This window comes from Ranitomeya imitator, chromosome 1 (assembly GCF_032444005.1).
Source record: "Ranitomeya imitator isolate aRanImi1 chromosome 1, aRanImi1.pri, whole genome shotgun sequence".
Taxonomy (NCBI): domain Eukaryota; kingdom Metazoa; phylum Chordata; class Amphibia; order Anura; family Dendrobatidae; genus Ranitomeya; species Ranitomeya imitator.
The window spans coordinates 10,545,274-10,569,333 of NC_091282.1; the positions used below are offsets into that span (position 1 = coordinate 10,545,274).

A 24,060-nucleotide genomic window follows, 5' to 3' on the forward strand; every position below is an offset into this window, starting at 1 on the left:
TGACCACGACCGATAGATCCTGTAACTAAGGCTCCGATCACATCTACAAGACGTCACCGACCACGACCGATGGATCCTGTAACTAAGGCTCCGATCACATCTACAGACGTCAGTGACCACGACCGATGGATCCTGTAACTAAGGCTCCGATCACATCTACAGACGTCAGTGACCACGACCGATAGATCCTGTAACTAAGGCTCCGATCACATCTACAAGACGTCACCGACCACGACCGATGGATCCTGTAACTAAGGCTCCGATCACATCTACAAGACGTCACCGACCACGACCGATGGATCCTGTAACTAAGGCTCCGATCACATCTACAGACGTCAGTGACCACGATCGATGGATCCTGTAACTAAGGCTCCGATCACATCTACAAGACGTCACCGACCACGACCGATGGATCCTGTAACTAAGGCTCCGATCACATCTACAGACGTCAGTGACCACGACCGATGGATCCTGTAACTAAGGCTCCGATCACATCTACAGACGTCAGTGACCACGACCGATAGATCCTGTAACTAAGGCTCCGATCACATCTACAGACGTCAGTGACCACGACCGATAGATCCTGTAACTAAGGCTCCGATCACATCTACAAGACGTCACCGACCACGACCGATGGATCCTGTAACTAAGGCTCCGATCACATCTACAGACGTCAGTGACCACGACCGATAGATCCTGTAACTAAGGCTCCGATCACATCTACAAGACGTCACCGACCACGACCGATGGATCCTGTAACTAAGACTCCGATCACATCTACAGACGTCAGTGACCACGACCGATAGATCCTGTAACTAAGGCTCCGATCACATCTACAAGACGTCAGTGACCACGACCGATAGATCCTGTAACTAAGACTCCGATCACATCTACAGACGTCAGTGACCACGACCGATGGATCCTGTAACTAAGGCTCCGATCACATCTACAAGACGTCAGTGACCACGACCGATAGATCCTGTAACTAAGACTCCGATCACATCTACAGACGTCAGTGACCACGACCGATAGATCCTGTAACTAAGGCTCCGATCACATCTACAGACGTCAGTGACCACGACCGATAGATCCTGTAACTAAGGCTCCGATCACATCTACAAGACGTCACCGACCACGACCGATGGATCCTGTAACTAAGACTCCGATCACATCTACAGACGTCAGTGACCACGACCGATAGATCCTGTAACTAAGGCTCCGATCACATCTACAAGACGTCAGTGACCACGACCGATAGATCCTGTAACTAAGACTCCGATCACATCTACAGACGTCAGTGACCACGACCGATAGATCCTGTAACTAAGGCTCCGATCACATCTACAAGACGTCACCGACCACGACCGATGGATCCTGTAACTAAGGCTCCGATCACATCTACAGACGTCAGTGACCACGACCGATAGATCCTGTAACTAAGGCTCCGATCACATCTACAGACGTCAGTGACCACGACCGATAGATCCTGTAACTAAGGCTCCGATCACATCTACAAGACGTCACCGACCACGACCGATGGATCCTGTAACTAAGGCTCCGATCACATCTACAGACGTCAGTGACCACGACCGATAGATCCTGTAACTAAGGCTCCGATCACATCTACAAGACGTCAGTGACCACGACCGATGGATCCTGTAACTAAGGCTCCGATCACATCTACAGACGTCAGTGACCACGACCGATAGATCCTGTAACTAAGGCTCCGATCACATCTACAAGACGTCACCGACCACGACCGATGGATCCTGTAACTAAGGCTCCGATCACATCTACAGACGTCAGTGACTGATGGATCCTGTAACTAAGGCTCCGATCACATCTACAAGACGTCACCGACCACGACCGATGGATCCTGTAACTAAGGCTCCGATCACATCTACAAGACGTCACCGACCACGACCGATGGATCCTGTAACTAAGGCTCCGATCACATCTACAGACGTCAGTGACTGATGGATCCTGTACCGGAGTCTCTGTCGCTCCTCTCCTCGGTGCTGCCGTCACTCCGGTGCTGGTACACGCTCAGTACTGTGCAGTCTCCCGCTCTCTGTACATTCGGCCTCTGCCGGGCTCAGTGTTGAGGTTATTGGTTGATATCTGGGAGAGTAATTTTTTGCTCTTTCAGGTCGAATCTGTTGCGGTGGATGATCTGCAGGACCTGTGGTGACGTCAGTGTCATGTGATCAGGGGCGGAGCTCAGTAGTGTGTGGGGAAGGACCTGTGACGTCAGTGTCATGTGATCAGGGGCGGAGCTCAGTAGTGTGTGGGGAAGGACCTGTGACGTCAGTGCCATGTGACTAGGTCTTTGCCTTATAGTGAGGCAGGTTGTGCAGTGTTGGCTCTCTAGCTCTCGCTGTTATCAGCCATTATATACATATATACACAGACTAGGAGGCTGCTCCGGATTCTCTGCCCTTTTTCTGTGCTGATTTTGAGCAGAATGTGTTCTGTAATGACGTGCAGGCCGCTGAGGAGCCGCACAGTGTGTACAGGGGCACGGAGGGGGCACTGAGGGTGTTGGTCTGTGGCCGCTGATGTCGCAGGTTAGGGGCAGGGACCTTCACCTGTCTGCGGTGTCCGGTCAGAGGACAGAAGTGATTTAACCCTATAAATGCCGCGGTCACTTCGTGGGGCGTGTGACGTCAGGCGGTCCGGGTCGGTGCGGTCTGTGGTGACCGCCCGGGGTTTGGTGCCTGCGGAGCAGCCATTCTCCCTTGTGCAGCCCCTGCGGTGCCGCCATGCTGCTGTCTGTGCCCCTGTGCACACTGTGTGGCTGACAGAACTCAGCGAGGGCCTCATACAGGGCTGCCACTAGGAATTTCGGGGCCCCATACTGGCAAAATGTTCGGGGTCCCCTTGAGACTCCGCCCAGGCTCCACCCCTCTAACTGTCCGCTGTCCCAGCGCTCTCTTGGAAAAACTCCACTTCTCACCTATCGCACATTGTGGGTCCGTGCACACGTTGCGGATTTTGATGCGGATCCGCAGCAGTTTCTCAGGAGTTTACAGTACAATGTAAACCTATGGGAAACAAAAAAACGATGTGCCCATGCTGCGGAAAAAAACGAGCGGAAACTCAGCGTTTTATTTTCCACAGCATGTCAATTCTTTGTGCGGAATCCGCAGCGTTTTTACATCTGCTCCAATAGAAAACTGCAGGTGTAAATCCGCAGCAGAATCCGCAATAGAAAACGCGATAAATCTGCAGTAAAAAACGCAGCGTTTTTTCAATGCGGATTTATCAAATCCGCTGCGGAAAAATCCGCAGTGGACTATTCTACGTGTGCACATAGCCTTACAGTTCCCGTCACCAGATCACACATATAGCCGGCAGCTTTTGTTTTGGCCAAAAGATTTTTTAAGCCGCCACCAGAACACGGTAGACACTTTTGGCCGGGCCCTACTGTACTGTAACCTACTAAGTATTTGTTAAAATATGCAATACAATTTAGGTATATTTTTATTTATTTTTCAATTGTTAAAATGACCTATAATATCACATAAAACGAACAAATATAACACCAGGACCAGACTACATATTACCACCACAAAGTGATTGAATAGTGTGTCCAGCATCTCTGCCCCCAGAATGTCCAGCATCTCTGCCCCCAATGTCCAGCATCTCTGCCCCCAGAATGTCCAGCATCTCTGCCCCCAGAATGTCCAGCATCTCTGCCCCCAGAATGTCCAGCATCTCTGCCCCCAGAATGTCCAGCATCTCTGCCCCCAATGTCCAGCATCTCTGCCCCCAGAATGTCCAGCATCTCTGCCCCCAGAATGTCCAGCATCTCTGCCCCCAATGTCCAGCATCTCTGCCCCCAATGTCCAGCATCTCTGCCCCCAATGTCCAGCATCTCTGCCTCCAGAATGTCCAGCATCTCTGCCCCCAGAATGTCCAGCATCTCTGCCCCCAGAATGTCCAGCATCTCTGCCCCCAGAATGTCCAGCATCTCTGCCCCCAGAATGTCCAGCATCTCTGCCCCCAGAATGTCCAGCATCTCTGCCCCCAGAATGTCCAGCATCTCTGCCCCCAGAATGTCCAGCATCTCTGCCCCCAGAATGTCCAGCATCTCTGCCCCCAGAATGTCCAGCATCTCTGCCCCCAGAATGTCCAGCATCTCTGCCCCCAGAATGTCCAGCATCTCTGCCCCCAGAATGTCCAGCATCTCTGCCCCCAATGTCCAGCATCTCTGCCCCCAATGTCCAGCATCTCTGCCCCAGCATTCTGCCCCGGGGCCTCCTGGATTGCCGATCTAAAAAAAAAAACAAAAAACAAACCACGAGTTCTTACCTGGCCACGCTCCCGCAGCGGGCGAAGCTCACTCCCTCCACGCAGGTGAAGCGCGCACTCGCCGGCGGCTGACAATGACGGAAGTGCACGCTGCGGCTCAAGTCAGCTGCCAGCCTGCGTGCCACAGCGCCTGTAGGGGGGGGACCCGGTGAGCAGATGAGACGGGGCCCAATGCGGGGCCCCCTCTGCCCACCAGGCCCCATACGCCAGTCAGGGCAGTAATGCCCTGATGGCGGCCCTGGCCTTATATAAAGGGGGATGTAACGGGGACTCCCAGCTAAGTGTAGTGTGTACAGCGCTAGGACTCCGATCACTCCAGCAGGTGATGACCGCTGCAGCCAGTCACACAGATCAGGCTCTCACAGCCACGTTCCTGGTGACACTAAGGTCACACCTTCATTTACATCTTCACAATTTCTACATTTTCCAGTTTGAGGCCCCCGGCTGCTGGGTTTTGTGTAACCTTTTCTTTCTTCACTCTGCTTGGGTCTAGCACGGAGTCTGCAGAGATTACTTCACGCCAACATAGCTGAGCTCACCGATTGGCTGCAGCACTGTAGGCAATACCGGTAGTGACCGCACCGTACTGGACCTGGGGACGGTGAGAAAGGCTCCTATTGTTGCTGTTTTTTTTAAGCAAACTGCTGCTGTTGAGAGCAATTTTTTCCTGAAAACTTGGGCTCCATGTACAGGAGCATCTCGCACAATGAGAATATCGTCACAAAGTGAATTTGTCATTTCTTCCAGTACAAAAAGTGAATCTCATATATTCTCTAGTCATTACACACAGTGATCTATGTCACATGTTTATTTCTGTTAATGTTGATGATTATGGCTTACAGCCAATGAAAACCCAGAAGGCATTATCTCAGTAAATTAGAATACTTTATAACAACAGCTTGAAAAATGATTGTAAAATCTGAAATGTTCCCTACTGAAATGTACAGTTAGGTCCATATATATTTGGACAGAGACAACATTTTTCTAATTTTGGTTATAGACATTACTAGAATGAATTTTAAACAAAACAATTCAGATGCAGGAGAAGTTCAGACTTTCAGCTTTCATTTGAGGGTATCCACATTAAAATTGGATGAAGGGTTTCGGAGTTTCAGCTCCTTAACATGTGCCACCCTGTTTATAAAGGGACCAAAAATAATTGGACGATTGACTCCAAGGCTATTTCATGGACAGGTGTGGGCAATCCCCTCGTTATGTCATTCTCAATTAAGCAGATAAAAGGCCTGGCGGTGATTTGAGGTGTGGTGTTTGCATTTGGAAGGTTTTGCTGTGAAGTAAACATGCGGTAAAGGAGCTCTCCATGCAGGTGAAACAAGCCATCCTTAAGCTGTAAAAACAGAAAAAACCCATCCGAGAAATTGCTACAATATTAGGAGTGGTAAAATCTACAGTTTGGTACATCCTGAGAAAGAAAGCACTCGTGAACTCATCAATGCAAAAAGACCTGGGCACCCACGGAAGACAACAGTGGTGGATGATCGCAGAATAATCTCCATGGTGAAGAGAAACCCCTTCACAACAGCCGACCAAGTGACCAACACTCTCCAGGAGGTCGGCGGATCAATATCCAAATCTACCATAAAGAGAAGACTGCATGAAAGTAACTACAGAGGGTTCACTGCACGGTGCAGCCACTCATAAGCATCAAGGAGAAAAAGGCTAAAAAACATCTAAAAAAGCCGCACAGTTCTGGAAGAACATTCTATGGACAGATGAAACCAAGATCAACCTCCACCAGAATGATGGAAAGAGAAAAGTATGGTGAAGGCGTGGTACAGCTCATGATCCAAAGCATACCACATCATCTGTAGAACACGGCGGAGGCAGTGTGATGGCGCGGGCATGCATAAACCCGGCGGAGGCAGTGTGATGGCGCGGGTATGCATAAACCCGGCGGAGGCAGTGTGATGGCGCGGGCATGCATGGCTGCCAGTGGTGCTGGGTCACTAGTGTTTATTGATGATGGGACACAGGACAGAAGAATGAATTCTGAGGTCTTCAGAGCCGCCATACTGTGTGCTCAGATCCAGCCAAATGCAGCAAAACTGATTGGTCGTCGTTTCATACTACAGATGGACAATGACCCAAAACATAAAGACAAAGCAACCCAGGAGTTTATTAAAGCAAAGAAGTGGAATATTCTTGAATGGCCAAATCAGTCACCTGATCTCAACCCAATTGAGCAGCATTTCACTTGTTAAAGACTAAACTTCAGACAGAAAGGCCCCAAACAAACCGCAACTGAAAACCACCGCAGTGAAGGCCGGCAGAGCATCAAAAAGGAGGAAACACAGAGACTGGTGATGTCCATGAGCTCAAGACTTCAGGCCGTCATTACCAACAAAGGGTTTTCAACCAACTACTAAAAATGAACATTTTATTTAAAATTATTGAATCTGTCCAATTACTTTTGGACCCTTTAAAAACAGGGTGGCGCATGTTAGGGAGCTGAAACTCCTAAACCCTTCATCCAATTTCAATGTGGATACCCTCAAATGAAAGCTGAAAGTCTGAACTTCAACTGCATCTGAATTGTTTTGTATAAAATTTGTTGTGGTAATGTCTATAACCAAAATTAGAAAAATGTTGTCTATGTCCAAATACATATGGACCTAACTGTATGTTCAGTAAATGGACTCAATACTTGGTCGGGCTCCTTATGCATCAATTACTGCATCAATGCGGCGTGGCATGGAGAGGACCAGCATGTGGCACTGCTGAGGGGCTATGGAAGCCCAGGTTGCTTTGACAGCAGCCTTCAGCTCGTCTGCATTGTTGCGTCTGGTGTCTCTCATCTTCCTCTTGACAATACTCCATAGATTCTCCATGAGGTCAGGTGAGTTTGCTGCCAATAAAGCCCAGTGATACTGTTGTTTGTACCCCAGGTGTTGGTAATTTTGACAGTGTGGACAGGGGCCAAGGGAGAATTAAATTTCCATCTCCAAAAAGCTTGTCAGCAGAGGGAAGCATGAAGTGCACTAAAATTTCCCGGTAGACGCCCCACTTTTCAGTTTTTGAATTTCCACAAAAATGTTAAATAACCAATAAATTTGGTTCAACTTCACAATTGTGTTCCACTTGTTGTTGATTCTTCACCAAAAATTTACATTTGGTATCTTTGTGTTTGAAGAATGATATGTGGGAAAAGGTTGAAAAGTTCCAGGGGGCTGAATTCTTTCGCAAGGCACTGTATACCAAAAGGAGGGGAGGGGGGGGGGGGATTAGATTAGACATCTTAAAATGAGAAAAGCCTTTTGGATCCATTTTCTACAAAGCATGGAACCAAAAGGGCTTAATAGAGAATATCACTTAATGAGTTGTCATTAATGTCTCATTTAAATTGTTTAGCATGACCATTTTATTTCATGATTTTACCATTTTATTTCATTATTTGCTCATTACATCTTGTTTGTCTTCCAGCATCAACAATTCCGCTAGTTCTTATGCAATCTGTTGGTCCACGGCACTTTTAGATCTTCACTGATATATTCACCTTCATCCTGCGTTTCACCTGCTTGCAGTTCCGTTGGTGACACTCTTCAGGTTTGCGGTCCAAAGCTGCGTTCCACCTGACACTTCCGCTCGCAGCGATATCCAATGACTCACTTGCGGTGCGCCTGTTAGCGTGCGTTCCACCACGGCATGCTTCCGGTCGGGCACTGATTGCAGCTACAGCTTACAGCGCACGTATATAATCTCCCCTTTTTTCTCTGCGTGGTAGCGCTTGTTCTCCAGGGGATATCTCCGTATACTATCTGCGCTGTTTTCTTGAGTCAACACACGGGTCACAATCTGGTAAGCACGGTTTTGTTTGTATCTTCCTTATCCTATTGATTCACAAGCGGAACATTAACGTGTATATTATCATGGTATGAAGCCTTCTATTTCTCCTCCTTTTGAGGATGACCTCCCCCCTCATTGTAATACTGTTACATATGTAAATATATGTTCACCTATATTGTGTTTTGTATGAATTCAAATAGATTGAGGCATCTATAAATCCCTGTTTCCAGTATATCATGTGTATCCATTTTTCTGATATATTCTACGCCACTCATTATACCGTGTCTGTATATTATTTGTTCTATACTTTATATACTATAAGGTTGAATATTGAAGATGAGTCTAATGATTTTTTTTTGTATGCATATTGTTTGCTATAGTCTGATGAAGGTCTGAGTGGTAGACCGAAACGTTACATTTGGATTGTTTCACCCTCAATAAATATACTATTGAAGTTTCATAGACAAGAGTGCCAGATCTTTTTTTTTCAATTACTTATCGGGAATCGGTATCCGTTTTCTGAGCACCAATTTCAAACGGAGTGACATGCAATTTTTTCATTATAACATGAAATTTGTTCCTGGTGCAACGAACCCACCTTTAGGAGGAAATCCTTAAGGTACCGTCACACTAGACGATATCGCTAGCGATCCGTGACGTTGCAGCGTCCTCGCTAGCGATATCGTCCAGTGTGACAGGCAGCAGCGATCAGGCCCCTGCTGTGCTGTCGCTGGTCGGGGAAGAAAGTCCAGAACTTTATTTGGTCGCTGGACTCCCCGTAGACATCGCTGAATCGGCGTGTGTGACACCGATTCAGCGATGTCTTCACTGGTAACCAGGGTAAACATCGGGTAACTAAGCGCAGGGCCGCGCTTAGTAACCCGATGTTTACCCTGGTTACCATCCTAAAAGTAAAAAAAAACAAACGCTACATACTTACCTACAGCCGTCTGTCCTCCAGCGCTGTGCTCTGCACTCCTCCTGCTCTGGCTGTGAGCGCCGGTCAGCCGGAAAGCAGAGCGGTGACGTCACCGCTCTGCTTTCCGGCCGCTGTGCTCACACAGACAGTACAGGAGGAGTGCAGAGCACAGCGCTGGAGGACAGACGGCTGTAGGTAAGTATGTAGCGTTTGTTTTTTTTTACTTTTAGGATGGTAACCAGGGTAAACATCGGGTTACTAAGCGCGGCCCTGCGCTTAGTTACCCGATGTTTACCCTGGTTACCGGCATCGTTGGTCGCTGGAGAGCGGTCTGTGTGACAGCTCTCCAGCGACCAAACAGCGACGCTGCAGCGATCCGGATCGTTGTCGGTATCGCTGCAGCGTCGCTAAGTGTGACGATACCTTTAGAGACAAACTTATCAACATTTTAAGCCAACGGTGTCTTATCAATGGCCATGATATGGATGGGAGTCTCCAGCATAACTGTCCCTAACTTTAATTTGGACACCAGACTAAAATCAATGAAGTTCATGGATGATCCACAGTCCACGGATGCTGAAGTGGATACGTAACCACCTCCATAACACAGTTCCACCCCTAACAAAAATTTTTAAATGATGAAAATGGTACCTGAGAGTCTGGGTGACTTCCTCAACATTCACCCAGACTAGGAAGCTTGTTAATCGATGGACAAGAGGGGCAGTCCTTCTTCCAATGTCCCTGATCTCCACAATAAAATCATAATTCCCCATCATGTAGTCGCTTCCTCTCCTTCTCCTTGAAGTTGGTGGCACCAACCTCCATGGTCTCTGTAAATGGCATCACCTCAGACTTAGCAGGCAATACAGGAATCTCTCGCTGGATAACTCCTCTTTCCCGTAATCTCCAGTCCATACGAATGGCCTGGGTCATGGCCTCCTCCAGGAAACTGGGTGGTGAATGTAGGGCCAGGGCATTCTTGAGAATGTCCTCTCCTGAACTGACATCTCAAAGCCGAGTCCCAACAGATCTCAGTGGACCACTGTCTAAACTCAAAACAATACCGGTCAGCAGTGAGTTTACTCTGAAAGAGACTCATGATTGTGTCCTTTGCCACCCCGACCCAGTCTGGTTCATCAAAAATAAGTCCTAAGGCCTCAAAGAACTTATTCACAGGCACACATTCAGGGGCAATAGCAGGTAAAGAGAAAGCCCAAGATTGAGGTCCCTCCCGAAGTAAGGAAATAATTATCCCCACCCGCTGACTCTCATCTCCTGAGGATCGAGGTCTAAGAGAGAACAGCAGCTTACAATTCTCCCTGAACGTACGGAACTTCTCATTTTCCCCAGAGAAGGTATCTGGGAGCCTGACCGTAGGTTCAGGAGAGTGCAGCGAAACATCAACAGTGTCAGAGTGCCTACAGACAGATTGGGAAATTGAACCCTGAAAACATTAACCATCTCAGAAAGCTCCCTCTGCAGTTGGTTATGAGAAGAAGCAAGAGCCCTATGTTCCACTGACAAATCCTGCATCATTTGGGTCAGATTTGACATCTGACCTGCAAGAGTGTGCAACAGATCCATAAGGAGCAAAGCAAAGAAGAAAAAAACTGTCAGTGGTCAGTTATAATATCACTCTGCTTTAATGCAGGTAGAAGCTAGCTCCGCTAGGTGGCTATAGAGTGGAGAGAGTTCATGCACACAGATGAAGCAGACCTGCCGCGCAGCAGCAAAGTTACCACCAGGTGGCAGCACACAAGTCAAAACAAGCCGGGTCAAATTCAAGACTGTAGCACAGTACTAAAGGAATAAGCAAATTCAGGGTCAGAGACAAGCCAGGGGATCAGTAACAGTCAGGACTGGATATGCCAAAGACGAGAGACAAAAGCAGGTCAGGGTCCAAGTCAAGTTCAAGTACCAAGACGTCCAGACACAAAGTGGACACACAGAGACAGGACAGGGCTCAGGATACAACACAGACACAGGTCGAGTCAGAAATAACAGCAGGACAAGTCAGGGTGTAACAGAGTCAGCTACTCGCGCTGTAGGCAGAACTATAAATTACACCGCCTGCAGGATGCAGTGAAGAGAAGTAGCCAGCCTGAAGCCAAAACGAGGCAGAGAAAAGTTAACCCTTGACATGACCAGACCGGGAAAGAAAGAATACAAAACCTGGTCTGGATCATGACAGGACCAACACAGTAGCATACATAAAACATTTTTTCAATGTAGAAAAGGCTTCAGCTGCCGGAGACAACCAGTTTTTAAGATCAGCCTCCTTATGAGTGAGATCAGTGAGAGGCTTGACCACCTGAGAAAACCCCTTAATAAATTTGCGATACTAATTAGCAAAACCCAAAAAATACTGAAGATCCTTGAGGTCTCTGGGTTGCACCCAATCAACAATGGCCTGTACCTTTCCAGGGTCCATATGAAGCCCATTGGTAGAAAGGATGAACCCCAGAAAGGACAGCTCTTGCACACAAAATGTACACTTCTCAGGTTTAGCAAACAGAGTTCTTCCATAACCTCTGAAGAACTGCACGTAAATGACCCATGTGAGATTCTTTGTCAGAAGAAATTACAAGAATGTCATCTAACTATACCAATATAAAGTGCCCAATGAAGTCAAGCTGAAGTGGGTGTGTAAGCATCCCTACAACAAAGTTCCACCTCCAACAAAATCTTTTGAAATGAGGAAAAAGGTACCTGAGAGTCTGTGTGACCTTCTCAGCAATCACCCAGACTTAGGCGTTTCCTGGCAACTTGTTAGTCTTCCACAATAAAAACATAATCTCTCTTCACGTCATCGCTTCCTCTCCTTCTCCTTGAGGTTAGTGGCCCCAACCTCCATAGGTTCCGTATATGGCATCACTTCAGAATTAGCAGGATGTAAAGGAACCTCTCGCTGAATTACACCTCTCACTTACAACCTCCGATCCATATGAATGGCCTGAGTCATGGCCTACTCCAAGGAGCTGGGTGGTGGATGGAGAGCCAGAGCATCCTTAAGATGATCCGACAGTCCTCTCCTGAACTGACATCTTAGCGCAGAGTTGTTCCAAGACACTTCGGTGGACCATCATCTAAACTCTGAACAATTCCATTCGGCAGTGAATTTACCTTGGGAGAGACCCATGATCATGTCCTCTGCCACCCTGACCCGAGTCTAGTTAATCAAAAATCAGTCCTAAAGCCTCAAATAACCTATCCATAGACACATGTTCAGGGGCTGTAGCAGGTAAAGAAAAAGTCCAAGTTTGAGGACCCTCCCGGAGTAAAGAAATAATTATCCCAACCCATTGAGTCTCATCACCAGGGATTCAAGCTTCAGGAGGCTAATTTGCATATTCCAGGTGCCTTCTGGGAGAAGCGAAGTCTCCCTAAGCTAGAAGATCGTTGGGTACAGCCGGGACCAGCTGCTTCGAAAGCATCACCAAACCAGGGATTCAAGCTTCAGGAGGCTAATTTGCATATTCCAGGTGCCTTCTGGGAGAAGCGAAGTCTCCCTAAGCTAGAAGATCGTTGGGTACAGCCGGGACCAGCTGCTTCGAAAGCATCACCAAACCAGGGATTCAAGCTTCAGGAGGCTAATTTGCATATTCCAGGTGCCTTCTGGGAGAAGCGAAGACTCCCTAAGCTAGAAGATCGTTGGGTACAGCCGGGACCAGCTGCTTCGAAAGCATCACCAAACCAGGGATTCAAGCTTCAGGAGGCTAATTTGCATATTCCAGGTGCCTTCTGGGAGAAGCGAAGACTCCCTAAGCTAGAAGATCGTTGGGTACAGCCGGGACCAGCTGCTTCGAAAGCATCACCAAACCAGGGATTCAAGCTTCAGGAGGCTAATTTGCATATTCCAGGTGCCTTCTGGGAGAAGCGAAGTCTCCCTAAGCTAGAAGATCGTTGGGTACAGCCGGGACCAGCTGCTTCGAAAGCATCACCAAACCAGGGATTCAAGCTTCAGGAGGCTAATTTGCATATTCCAGGTGCCTTCTGGGAGAAGCGAAGTCTCCCTAAGCTAGAAGATCGTTGGGTACAGCCGGGACCAGCTGCTTCGAAAGCATCACCAAACCAGGGATTCAAGCTTCAGGAGGCTAATTTGCATATTCCAGGTGCCTTCTGGGAGAAGCGAAGACTCCCTAAGCTAGAAGATCGTTGGGTACAGCCGGGACCAGCTGCTTCGAAAGCATCACCAAACCAGGGATTCAAGCTTCAGGAGGCTAATTTGCATATTCCAGGTGCCTTCTGGGAGAAGCGAAGACTCCCTAAGCTAGAAGATCGTTGGGTACAGCCGGGACCAACTGCTTCGAAAGCATCACCAAACCAGGGATTCAAGCTTCAGGAGGCTAATTTGCATATTCCAGGTGCCTTCTGGGAGAAGCGAAGACTCCCTAAGCTAGAAGATCGTTGGGTACAGCCGGGACCAGCTGCTTCGAAAGCATCACCAAACCAGGGATTCAAGCTTCAGGAGGCTAATTTGCATATTCCAGGTGCCTTCTGGGAGAAGCGAAGACTCCCTAAGCTAGAAGATCGTTGGGTACAGCCGGGACCAGCTGCTTCGAAAGCATCACCAAACCAGGGATTCAAGCTTCAGGAGGCTAATTTGCATATTCCAGGTGCCTTCTGGGAGAAGCGAAGACTCCCTAAGCTAGAAGATCGTTGGGTACAGCCGGGACCAGCTGCTTCGAAAGCATCACCAAACCAGGGATTCAAGCTTCAGGAGGCTAATTTGCATATTCCAGGTGCCTTCTGGGAGAAGCGAAGACTCCCTAAGCTAGAAGATTGTTGGGCACAGCCGGGACCAGCTGCTTCGAAAGCATCACCAAACCAGGGATTCAAGCTTCAGGAGGCTAATTTGCATATTCCAGGTGCCTTCTGGGAGAAGCGAAGACTCCCTAAGCTAGAAGATCGTTGGGTACAGTCGGGACCAGCTGCTTCGAAAGCATCACCAAACCAGGGATTCAAGCTTCAGGAGGCTAATTTGCATATTCCAGGTGCCTTCTGGGAGAAGCGAAGTCTCCCTAAGCTAGAAGATCGTTGGGTACAGCCGGGACCAGCTGCTTCGAAAGCATCACCAAACCAGGGATTCAAGCTTCAGGAGGCTAATTTGCATATTCCAGGTGCCTTCTGGGAGAAGCGAAGACTCCCTAAGCTGTTGTGAATTCTGTGGCTGAGTTCACTTCTGTGGTCACAAGTGGTATTGCAGTCTCTGGGCTTCCTCCCTCAGGTGTTTTGGTGAGCTCGTTGGCTGCCTTGCTATTTAGCTCCACCTGAGTCTGTCTTCCTTGCTCCTTGTCTATGTTCCAGTGTTGGATCTGAGCTACTGCATCTTTCCTTGGGCCTGCTGCTCTGCTAGATAAGTGCTTCTAGTTTGTTTTCTGTTTTTTCTGTCCAGCTTGCTATTAACTTTTGCTGGAAGCTCTGAGAAGCAAAGGGGTGCACCGCCGTGCTGTTAGTTCGGCACGGTGGGTCTTTTTGCCCCTTTGCGTGGTTTTCGTTTTAGGGTTTTTTGTAGACTGCATAGTTCTCTTTGCTATCCTCGCTCTGTCTAGAATATCGGGCCTCACTTTGCTGAATCTATTTCATTCCTACGTTTGTCTTTTCATCTTGCTAACAGTCATTATATGTGGGGGCTGCCTATTCCTTTGGGGTATTTCTCTGAGGTAAGTCAGGCTTGTATTTCTATCTTCAGGCTAGTCAGCTCCTCAGGCAGTGCCGAGTTGCATAGGTAGTTGATAGGCGCAATCCACTGCTGCTTACAGTTGTGTGAGGATAGATCAGGTACTGCAGTCTACAGAGATTCCACGTCTCAGAGCTCGTCCTATTGTTTTGGGTTATTGCCAGATCTCTGTATGTGCGCTGATTACTGCACGCTGTGTTGCCTGATTGCCAGCCATAACAGTACAAGGAGCCCTTCAATGATTTCCAATAGAGGGAAAAAAGAAATCCTGACATCATTTTTTTTTCTTAGCTCTGTCTTCAGTCTTTTTTTTCCCCTAGACATTAGAGTGCTTCAGGACACAGCTGTGGACATGGATATTCAGGCTCTGTGCTCCTCAATGGATAATCTCGTTGTAAATGTACAAAAGATTCAAGATACTATTGATCAGAAATCGATGCTAGAACCAAGAATTCCGATTCCTGATTTGTTTTTTGGTGACAGAACTAAGTTCCTGAGCTTCAGAAATAATTGTAAGCTATTTTTGGCCTTGAAACCTCATTCTTCTGGTAATCCTATTCAACAGGTTTTGATTATTATTTCTTTTTTGCGCGGCGACCCACAGGACTGGGCGTTTTCTCTTGCACCAGGAGATTCTGCATTGAGTAATGTTGATGCATTTTTCCAGGCGCTGGGATTGCTTTACGATGAGCCTAATTCAGTGGATCAAGCTGAGAAAAATCTGCTGGCTTTATGCCAGGGTCAGGATGATGTAGAAGTATATTGTCAGAAATTTAGAAAATGGTCAGTACTCACTCTGTGGAATGAATCTGCACTAGCGGCTTTGTTCAGAAAGGGTCTCTCTGAAGCTCTTAAGGATGTAATGGTGGGATTTCCTATGCCTGCTGGTTTGAATGAGTCTATGTCCTTGGCCATTCAGATCGGTCGTCGCTTGCGCGAGCGTAAATCTGTGCACCATCTGGCGGTATTGTCTGAGAGTAAGCCTGAGCCTATGCAGTGCGACAGGACTATGACTAAAGTAGAACGGCACGAACACAGACGTCTGAACAGACTGTGTTTCTATTGTGGTGATTCTACTCATGCTATTTCTAATTGTCCTAAACGCACTAGGCGGTTCGATAGCTCTGCCGTTATTGGTACTGTACAGTCCAAATTCCTTTTGTCCATTACCTTAATGTGCTCTTTGTCATCATATTCTGTCATGGCGTTTGTGGATTCAGGCGCTGCCCTGAATCTGATGGATTTGGATTATGCTAAACGTTGTGGATTTTTCTTGGAGCCTTTGCGGTGTCCTATTCCGTTGAGAGGAATTGATGCTACACCTTTGGCCAAGAATAAGCCTCAGTACTGGGCCCAGCTGACCATGTGCATTGCTCCTGCACATCAGGAAGTTATTCGCTTTTTGGTACTGCATAATTTGCATGATGTGGTCGTGTTGGGGTTGCCATGGCTACAAACCCATAATCCAGTATTGGATTGGAACTCTATGTCGGTAACCAGCTGGGGTTGTCAGGGAGTACATGGTGATGTTCCATTTTTGTCTATTTCGTCATCCATTCCTTCTGACATCCCAGAGTTCTTGTCGGACTTTCAGGATGTATTTGAAGAGTCCAAGTCTGATGCCCTACCTCCGCATAGGAATTGTGATTGTGCTATCGATTTGATTCCTGGTAGTAAATTCCCTAAGGGTCGTTTATTTAATTTGTCCGTACCTGAACACACCGCTATGCGCAGTTATGTGAAGGAGTCCCTGGAGAAGGGACATATTCGCCCATCGTCGTCACCATTGGGAGCAGGGTTCTTTTTTGTAGCCAAGAAGGATGGTTCGCTAAGACCGTGTATTGATTACCGCCTTCTTAATAAGATCACTGTTAAGTTTCAGTATCCCTTGCCATTGATTTCTGACTTGTTTGCTCGGATTAAGGGGGCTAGTTGGTTTACTAAGATTGATCTTCGTGGTGCGTATAATCTGGTGAGAATCAGGCAGGGAGATGAATGGAAAACGGCATTTAATACGCCCGAGGGTCATTTTGAGTATCTGGTGATGCCGTTCGGACTTGCCAATGCTCCATCTGTTTTTCAGTCTTTTATGCATGACATTTTCCGTGAGTATCTGGATAAATTCTTGATTGTTTACTTGGATGACATTTTGATCTTCTCAGATGATTGGGAGTCTCATGTGAAGCAAGTCAGAATGGTTTTCCAGGTACTGCGTGCTAATTTCTTGTTCGTGAAGGGATCAAAGTGTCTCTTCGGTGTGCAGAAAGTTTCATTTTTGGGGTTCATCTTTTCCCCTTCTACTATCGAGATGGATCCGGTTAAGGTTCAGGCCATCCAGGATTGGACTCAGCCGACATCTCTAAAAAGTTTGCAGAAATTCCTGGGCTTTGCTAATTTTTATCGTCGCTTCATCTGTAATTTTTCTAGCATTGCCAGACCATTGACCGATTTGACCAAGAAGGGTGCTGATTTGGTTAATTGGTCTTCTGCTGCCGTGGAAGCTTTTCGGGAGTTGAAGCGTCGTTTTTGCTGTGCCCCTGTGTTGTGTCAACCTGATGTTTCTCTTCCGTTCCAGGTCGAGGTTGATGCTTCTGAGATTGGTGCAGGGGCGGTTTTGTCACAGAGAGGTTCTGGTTGCTCAGTGTTCAAACCATGTGCTTTCTTTTCCAGGAAATTTTCTGCTGCTGAGCGTAATTATGATGTGGGCAACCGAGAGTTGCTGGCCATGAAGTGGGCATTCGAGGAGTGGCGTCATTGGCTTGAGGGTGCTAAGCATCGCGTGGTGGTTTTGACTGATCATAAGAACCTTACTTATCTTGAGTCTGCCAAGCGCTTGAATCCTAGACAGGCCCGTTGGTCGTTATTTTTTGCTCGTTTTGATTTTGTGATTTCATACCTTCCGGGCTCTAAAAATGTGAAGGCGGATGCTCTGTCTAGGAGTTTTGTGCCCGACTCTCCGGGGTTATCTGAGCCGGCGAGTATCCTCAAGGAAGGAGTCATTGTGTCTGCCATCTCCCCTGATTTGCGGAGAGTGTTGCAGAAATTTCAGGCTAATAAACCTGATCGTTGTCCGGCCGAGAAACTGTTCGTCCCTGATAGGTGGACTAGTAAAGTTATCTCTGAACTTCATTGTTCGGTGCTGGCCGGTCATCCAGGAATCTTTGGTACCAGGGAGTTGGTTGCTAGATCCTTCTGGTGGCCATCTCTGTCACGGGATGTGCGTGCTTTTGTGCAGTCCTGTGGAATTTGTGCTAGGGCTAAGCCCTGCTGTTCACGTGCCAGTGGGTTGCTTTTGCCCTTGCCGGTCCCGAAGAGGCCTTGGACACATATTTCGATGGATTTCATTTCTGACCTTCCCGTTTCTCAAAAAATGTCTGTCATTTGGGTGGTCTGTGATCGCTTTTCTAAAATGGTCCATCTGGTGCCCTTGGTTAAATTGCCTTCCTCCTCTGATTTGGTGCCTTTGTTCTTCCAGCATGTGGTTCGTTTACATGGCATTCCTGAGAATATTGTTTCTGACAGAGGTTCCCAGTTTGTCTCGAGGTTCTGGCGAGCCTTTTGTGGTAGGATGGGCATTGACCTATCTTTTTCCTCGGCCTTCCATCCTCAGACTAATGGCCAGACCGAACGAACCAATCAGACCTTGGAAACATATCTGAGATGTTTTGTTTCCGCTGACCAGGATGATTGGGTGTCATTTTTGCCGTTGGCTGAGTTCGCCCTTAATAATCGGGCCAGCTCGGCTACCTTGGTCTCTCCATTTTTCTGCAATTCTGGGTTCCATCCTCGTTTCTCTTCAGGACAGGTTGAGTCTTCGGACTGTCCTGGTGTGGATTATGTGGTGGACAGGTTGCAGCAGATCTGGACTCAGGTAGTGGACAATTTGACCTTGTCCCAGGAGAAGGCTCAGCTTTTCGCTAATCGCAGACGCCGTGTGGGACCCCGACTTCGTGTTGGGGATCTGGTTTGGTTATCTTCTCGTCATATACCTATGAAGGTTTCCTCTCCTAAATTTAAACCTCGTTTTATTGGTCCGTATAGGATTTCTGAGATTCTCAATCCGGTGTCTTTTCGTCTGACCCTCCCAGACTCCTTTTCCATACATAATGTATTCCATAGGTCGTTGTTGAGGAGATACGTGGCACCTATGGTTCCATCTGTGGAGCCTCCTGCCCCTGTTTTGGTGGAGGGGGAATTGGAGTATATTGTGGAGAAGATTTTGGATTCTCGTGTCTCTAGACGGAAACTCCAGTATCTGGTCAAATGGAAGGGTTATGCTCAGGAAGATAATTCCTGGGTTTTTGCCTCTGATGTCCATGCCCCAGATCTTGTTCGTGCCTTTCATGTGGCTCATCCTGGTCGGCCTGGGGGTTCTGGTGAGGGTTCGGTGACCCCTCCTCAAGGGGGGGGTACTGTTGTGAATTCTGTGGCTGAGTTCACTTCTGTGGTCACAAGTGGTATTGCAGTCTCTGGGCTTCCTCCCTCAGGTGTTTTGGTGAGCTCGTTGGCTGCCTTGCTATTTAGCTCCACCTGAGTCTGTCTTCCTTGCTCCTTGTCTATGTTCCAGTGTTGGATCTGAGCTACTGCATCTTTCCTTGGGCCTGCTGCTCTGCTAGATAAGTGCTTCTAGTTTGTTTTCTGTTTTTTCTGTCCAGCTTGCTATTAACTTTTGCTGGAAGCTCTGAGAAGCAAAGGGGTGCACCGCCGTGCTGTTAGTTCGGCACGGTGGGTCTTTTTGCCCCTTTGCGTGGTTTTCGTTTTAGGGTTTTTTGTAGACTGCATAGTTCTCTTTGCTATCCTCGCTCTGTCTAGAATATCGGGCCTCACTTTGCTGAATCTATTTCATTCCTACGTTTGTCTTTTCATCTTGCTAACAGTCATTATATGTGGGGGCTGCCTATTCCTTTGGGGTATTTCTCTGAGGTAAGTCAGGCTTGTATTTCTATCTTCAGGCTAGTCAGCTCCTCAGGCAGTGCCGAGTTGCATAGGTAGTTGATAGGCGCAATCCACTGCTGCTTACAGTTGTGTGAGGATAGATCAGGTACTGCAGTCTACAGAGATTCCACGTCTCAGAGCTCGTCCTATTGTTTTGGGTTATTGCCAGATCTCTGTATGTGCGCTGATTACTGCACGCTGTGTTGCCTGATTGCCAGCCATAACACTAAGCTAGAAGATCGTTGGGTACAGCCGGGACCAGCTGCTTCGAAAGCATCACCAAACCAGGGATTCAAGCTTCAGGAGGCTAATTTGCATATTCCAGGTGCCTTCTGGGAGAAGCGAAGTCTCCCTAAGCTAGAAGATCGTTGGGTACAGCCGGGACCAGCTGCTTCGAAAGCATCACCAAACCAGGGATTCAAGCTTCAGGAGGCTAATTTGCATATTCCAGGTGCCTTCTGGGAGAAGCGAAGACTCCCTAAGCTAGAAGATCGTTGGGTACAGCCGGGACCAGCTGCTTCGAAAGCATCACCAAACCAGGGATTCAAGCTTCAGGAGGCTAATTTGCATATTCCAGGTGCCTTCTGGGAGAAGCGAAGACTCCCTAAGCTAGAAGATCGTTGGGCACAGCCGGGACCAGCTGCTTCGAAAGCATCACCAAACCAGGGATTCAAGCTTCAGGAGGCTAATTTGCATATTCCAGGTGCCTTCTGGGAGAAGCGAAGTCTCCCTAAGCTAGAAGATCGTTGGGTACAGCCGGGACCAGCTGCTTCGAAAGCATCACCAAACCAGGGATTCAAGCTTCAGGAGGCTAATTTGCATATTCCAGGTGCCTTCTGGGAGAAGCGAAGACTCCCTAAGCTAGAAGATCGTTGGGTACAGCCGGGACCAGCTGCTTCGAAAGCATCACCAAACCAGGGATTCAAGCTTCAGGAGGCTAATTTGCATATTCCAGGTGCCTTCTGGGAGAAGCGAAGTCTCCCTAAGCTAGAAGATCGTTGGGTACAGCCGGGACCAGCTGCTTCGAAAGCATCACCAAACCAGGGATTCAAGCTTCAGGAGGCTAATTTGCATATTCCAGGTGCCTTCTGGGAGAAGCGAAGTCTCCCTAAGCTAGAAGATCGTTGGGTACAGCCGGGACCAGCTGCTTCGAAAGCATCACCAAACCAGGGATTCAAGCTTCAGGAGGCTAATTTGCATATTCCAGGTGCCTTCTGGGAGAAGCGAAGACTCCCTAAGCTAGAAGATCGTTGGGTACAGCCGGGACCAGCTGCTTCGAAAGCATCACCAAACCAGGGATTCAAGCTTCAGGAGGCTAATTTGCATATTCCAGGTGCCTTGTGGGAGAAGCGAAGTCTCCCTAAGCTAGAAGATCGTTGGGTACAGCCGGGACCAGCTGCTTCGAAAGCATCACCAAACCAGGGATTCAAGCTTCAGGAGGCTAATTTGCATATTCCAGGTGCCTTCTGGGAGAAGCGAAGTCTCCCTAAGCTAGAAGATCGTTGGGTACAGCCGGGACCAGCTGCTTCGAAAGCATCACCAAACCAGGGATTCAAGCTTCAGGAGGCTAATTTGCATATTCCAGGTGCCTTCTGGGAGAAGCGAAGACTCCCTAAGCTAGAAGATCGTTGGGTACAGCCGGGACCAGCTGCTTCGAAAGCATCACCAAACCAGGGATTCAAGCTTCAGGAGGCTAATTTGCATATTCCAGGTGCCTTCTGGGAGAAGCGAAGTCTCCCTAAGCTAGAAGATCGTTGGGTACAGCCGGGACCAGCTGCTTCGAAAGCATCACCAAACCAGGGATTCAAGCTTCAGGAGGCTAATTTGCATATTCCAGGTGCCTTCTGGGAGAAGCGAAGTCTCCCTAAGCTAGAAGATCGTTGGGTACAGCCGGGACCAGCTGCTTCGAAAGCATCACCAAACCAGGGATTCAAGCTTCAGGAGGCTAATTTGCATATTCCAGGTGCCTTCTGGGAGAAGCGAAGACTCCCTAAGCTAGAAGATCGTTGGGTACAGCCGGGACCAGCTGCTTCGAAAGCATCACCAAACCAGGGATTCAAGCTTCAGGAGGCTAATTTGCATATTCCAGGTGCCTTCTGGGAGAAGCGAAGTCTCCCTAAGCTAGAAGATCGTTGGGTACAGCCGGGACCAGCTGCTTCGAAAGCATCACCAAACCAGGGATTCAAGCTTCAGGAGGCTAATTTGCATATTCCAGGTGCCTTCTGGGAGAAGCGAAGTCTCCCTAAGCTAGAAGATCGTTGGGTACAGCCGGGACCAGCTGCTTCGAAAGCATCACCAAACCAGGGATTCAAGCTTCAGGAGGCTAATTTGCATATTCCAGGTGCCTTCTGGGAGAAGCGAAGACTCCCTAAGCTAGAAGATCGTTGGGTACAGCCGGGACCAGCTGCTTCGAAAGCATCACCAAACCGGGCGCCTTACGGCGCGCGAATTTTTGCCTGTAGGACATTATTGCAAGAGAGCTTGGCTGAGTAGATTACACAAGAAGGAAAACACACAGCAAGTCAGCAGGATCTAGGAGCAACATGGCAGATGTGACAACCTACATGGTGAGCTGCAGCATGTGCTACATGTTCACAGATCGACCAGAAGAAGAATCCAATTTCACCTGTCAGAAGTGTAGACTAGTGGCCCTTTTAGAAGAAAAGGTGCGGGGTCTGGAAGAAAGAATAGCAACTTTGAAACTCATCAAAGAGAATGAAGACTTTCTAGACAGAACAGAAGCATCTCTACTGGTCACAGAAGGTGCAAAAAGTGTCAGAGAACCTCCAAAAGCAGATGAGTGGAAGCATGTGACCAAAAGAAGCAAGAAGACCATGGAGAAATCACCAACCACACAACTGAAGAACCGATATCAAATCTTTGTAGAGGATGAAGATGGCACACCTAAGAATGAAGCAATACCAACAAGCAAAAAAGAAAAGGGCACACAGCAACAAGTGACAGCAAAAAGTACAGCCAAGAAGCAACGAAGAGTGGTGGTGGTGGGAGACTCACTACTGAGAGGCACCGAAGCAGCCATCTGCAGACCGGACATAACTGCAAGAGAAGTATGCTGCCTTCCAGGTGCGATGATCAAGGATGTGACCGATAGGATACCAAAGCTCTTCAGCTCCAAGGACGTCCACCCATTTCTTCTGATACATGTTGGCACCAATGACACGGCAAGGAAGGACCTACCGACAATCTGCAAGGACTTTGAAGAGTTGGGGAAGAAAGTAAAGGAACTGGATGCACAGGTAGTTTTTTCTTCTATCCTTCCAGTAGACGGGCATGGCACCAGGAGATGGAACAGGATCCTTGATGCAAACAACTGGCTAAGACGATGGTGCAGACAACAAGGATTTGGATTCCTGGACCACGGTGTGAATTACTGGTATGATGGACTCCTCGCCAGAGACGGACTACACCTCAACAAACCTGGGAAACACACATTCGCCAGAAGACTCGCTACACTCATCAGGAGGGCGTTAAACTAGAAGAAGAGGGGACGGGAAGAAAAACATTAGACTCGAACAAAGACGACCCAGGAAAACATACTCAGAAGGGAGGTAAGAACATTTCTAAAACAATCCACAGTGAGGAGATTGGAACAAAACAAAATCCTCTAAACTGCATGCTCGCAAACGCCAGAAGCCTGACAAACAAGATGGAAGAACTAGAAGCAGAAATATCTACAGGTAACTTTGACATAGTGGGAATAACCGAGACATGGTTAGATGAAAGCTATGACTGGGCAGTTAACTTACAGGGTTACAGTCTGTTTAGAAAGGATCGTAAAAATCGGAGAGGAGGAGGGGTTTGTCTCTATGTAAAGTCTTGTCTAAAGTCCACTTTAAGGGAGGATATTAGCGAAGGGAATGAGGATGTCGAGTCCATATGGGTTGAAATTCATGGAGGGAAAAATGGTAACAAAATTCTCATTGGGGTCTGTTACAAACCCCCAAATATAACAGAAAGCATGGAAAGTCTACTTCTAAAGCAGATAGATGAAGCTGCAACCCATAATGAGGTCCTGGTTATGGGGGACTTTAACTACCCGGATATTAACTGGGAAACAGAAACCTGTGAAACCCATAAAGGCAACAGGTTTCTGCTAATAACCAAGAAAAATTATCTTTCACAATTGGTGCAGAATCCAACCAGAGGAGCAGCACTTTTAGACCTAATACTATCTAATAGACCTGACAGAATAACAAATCTGCAGGTGGTTGGGCATTTAGGAAATAGCGACCACAATATTGTGCAGTTTCACCTGTCTTTCACTAGGGGGACTTGTCAGGGAGTCACAAAAACATTGAACTTTAGGAAGGCAAAGTTTGAACAGCTTAGAGATGCCCTTAATCTGGTAGACTGGGACAATATCCTCAGAAATGAGAATACAGATAAT

General features: G+C 47.7%; 1 pseudogene; it reads right to left on the minus strand.

Moving 5' to 3' along the window:
- LOC138658177 (zinc finger protein 850-like) overlaps positions 1 to 24,060 on the minus strand; it is a 129,688-nt pseudogene that overhangs the window by 34,278 nt on the left and 71,350 nt on the right.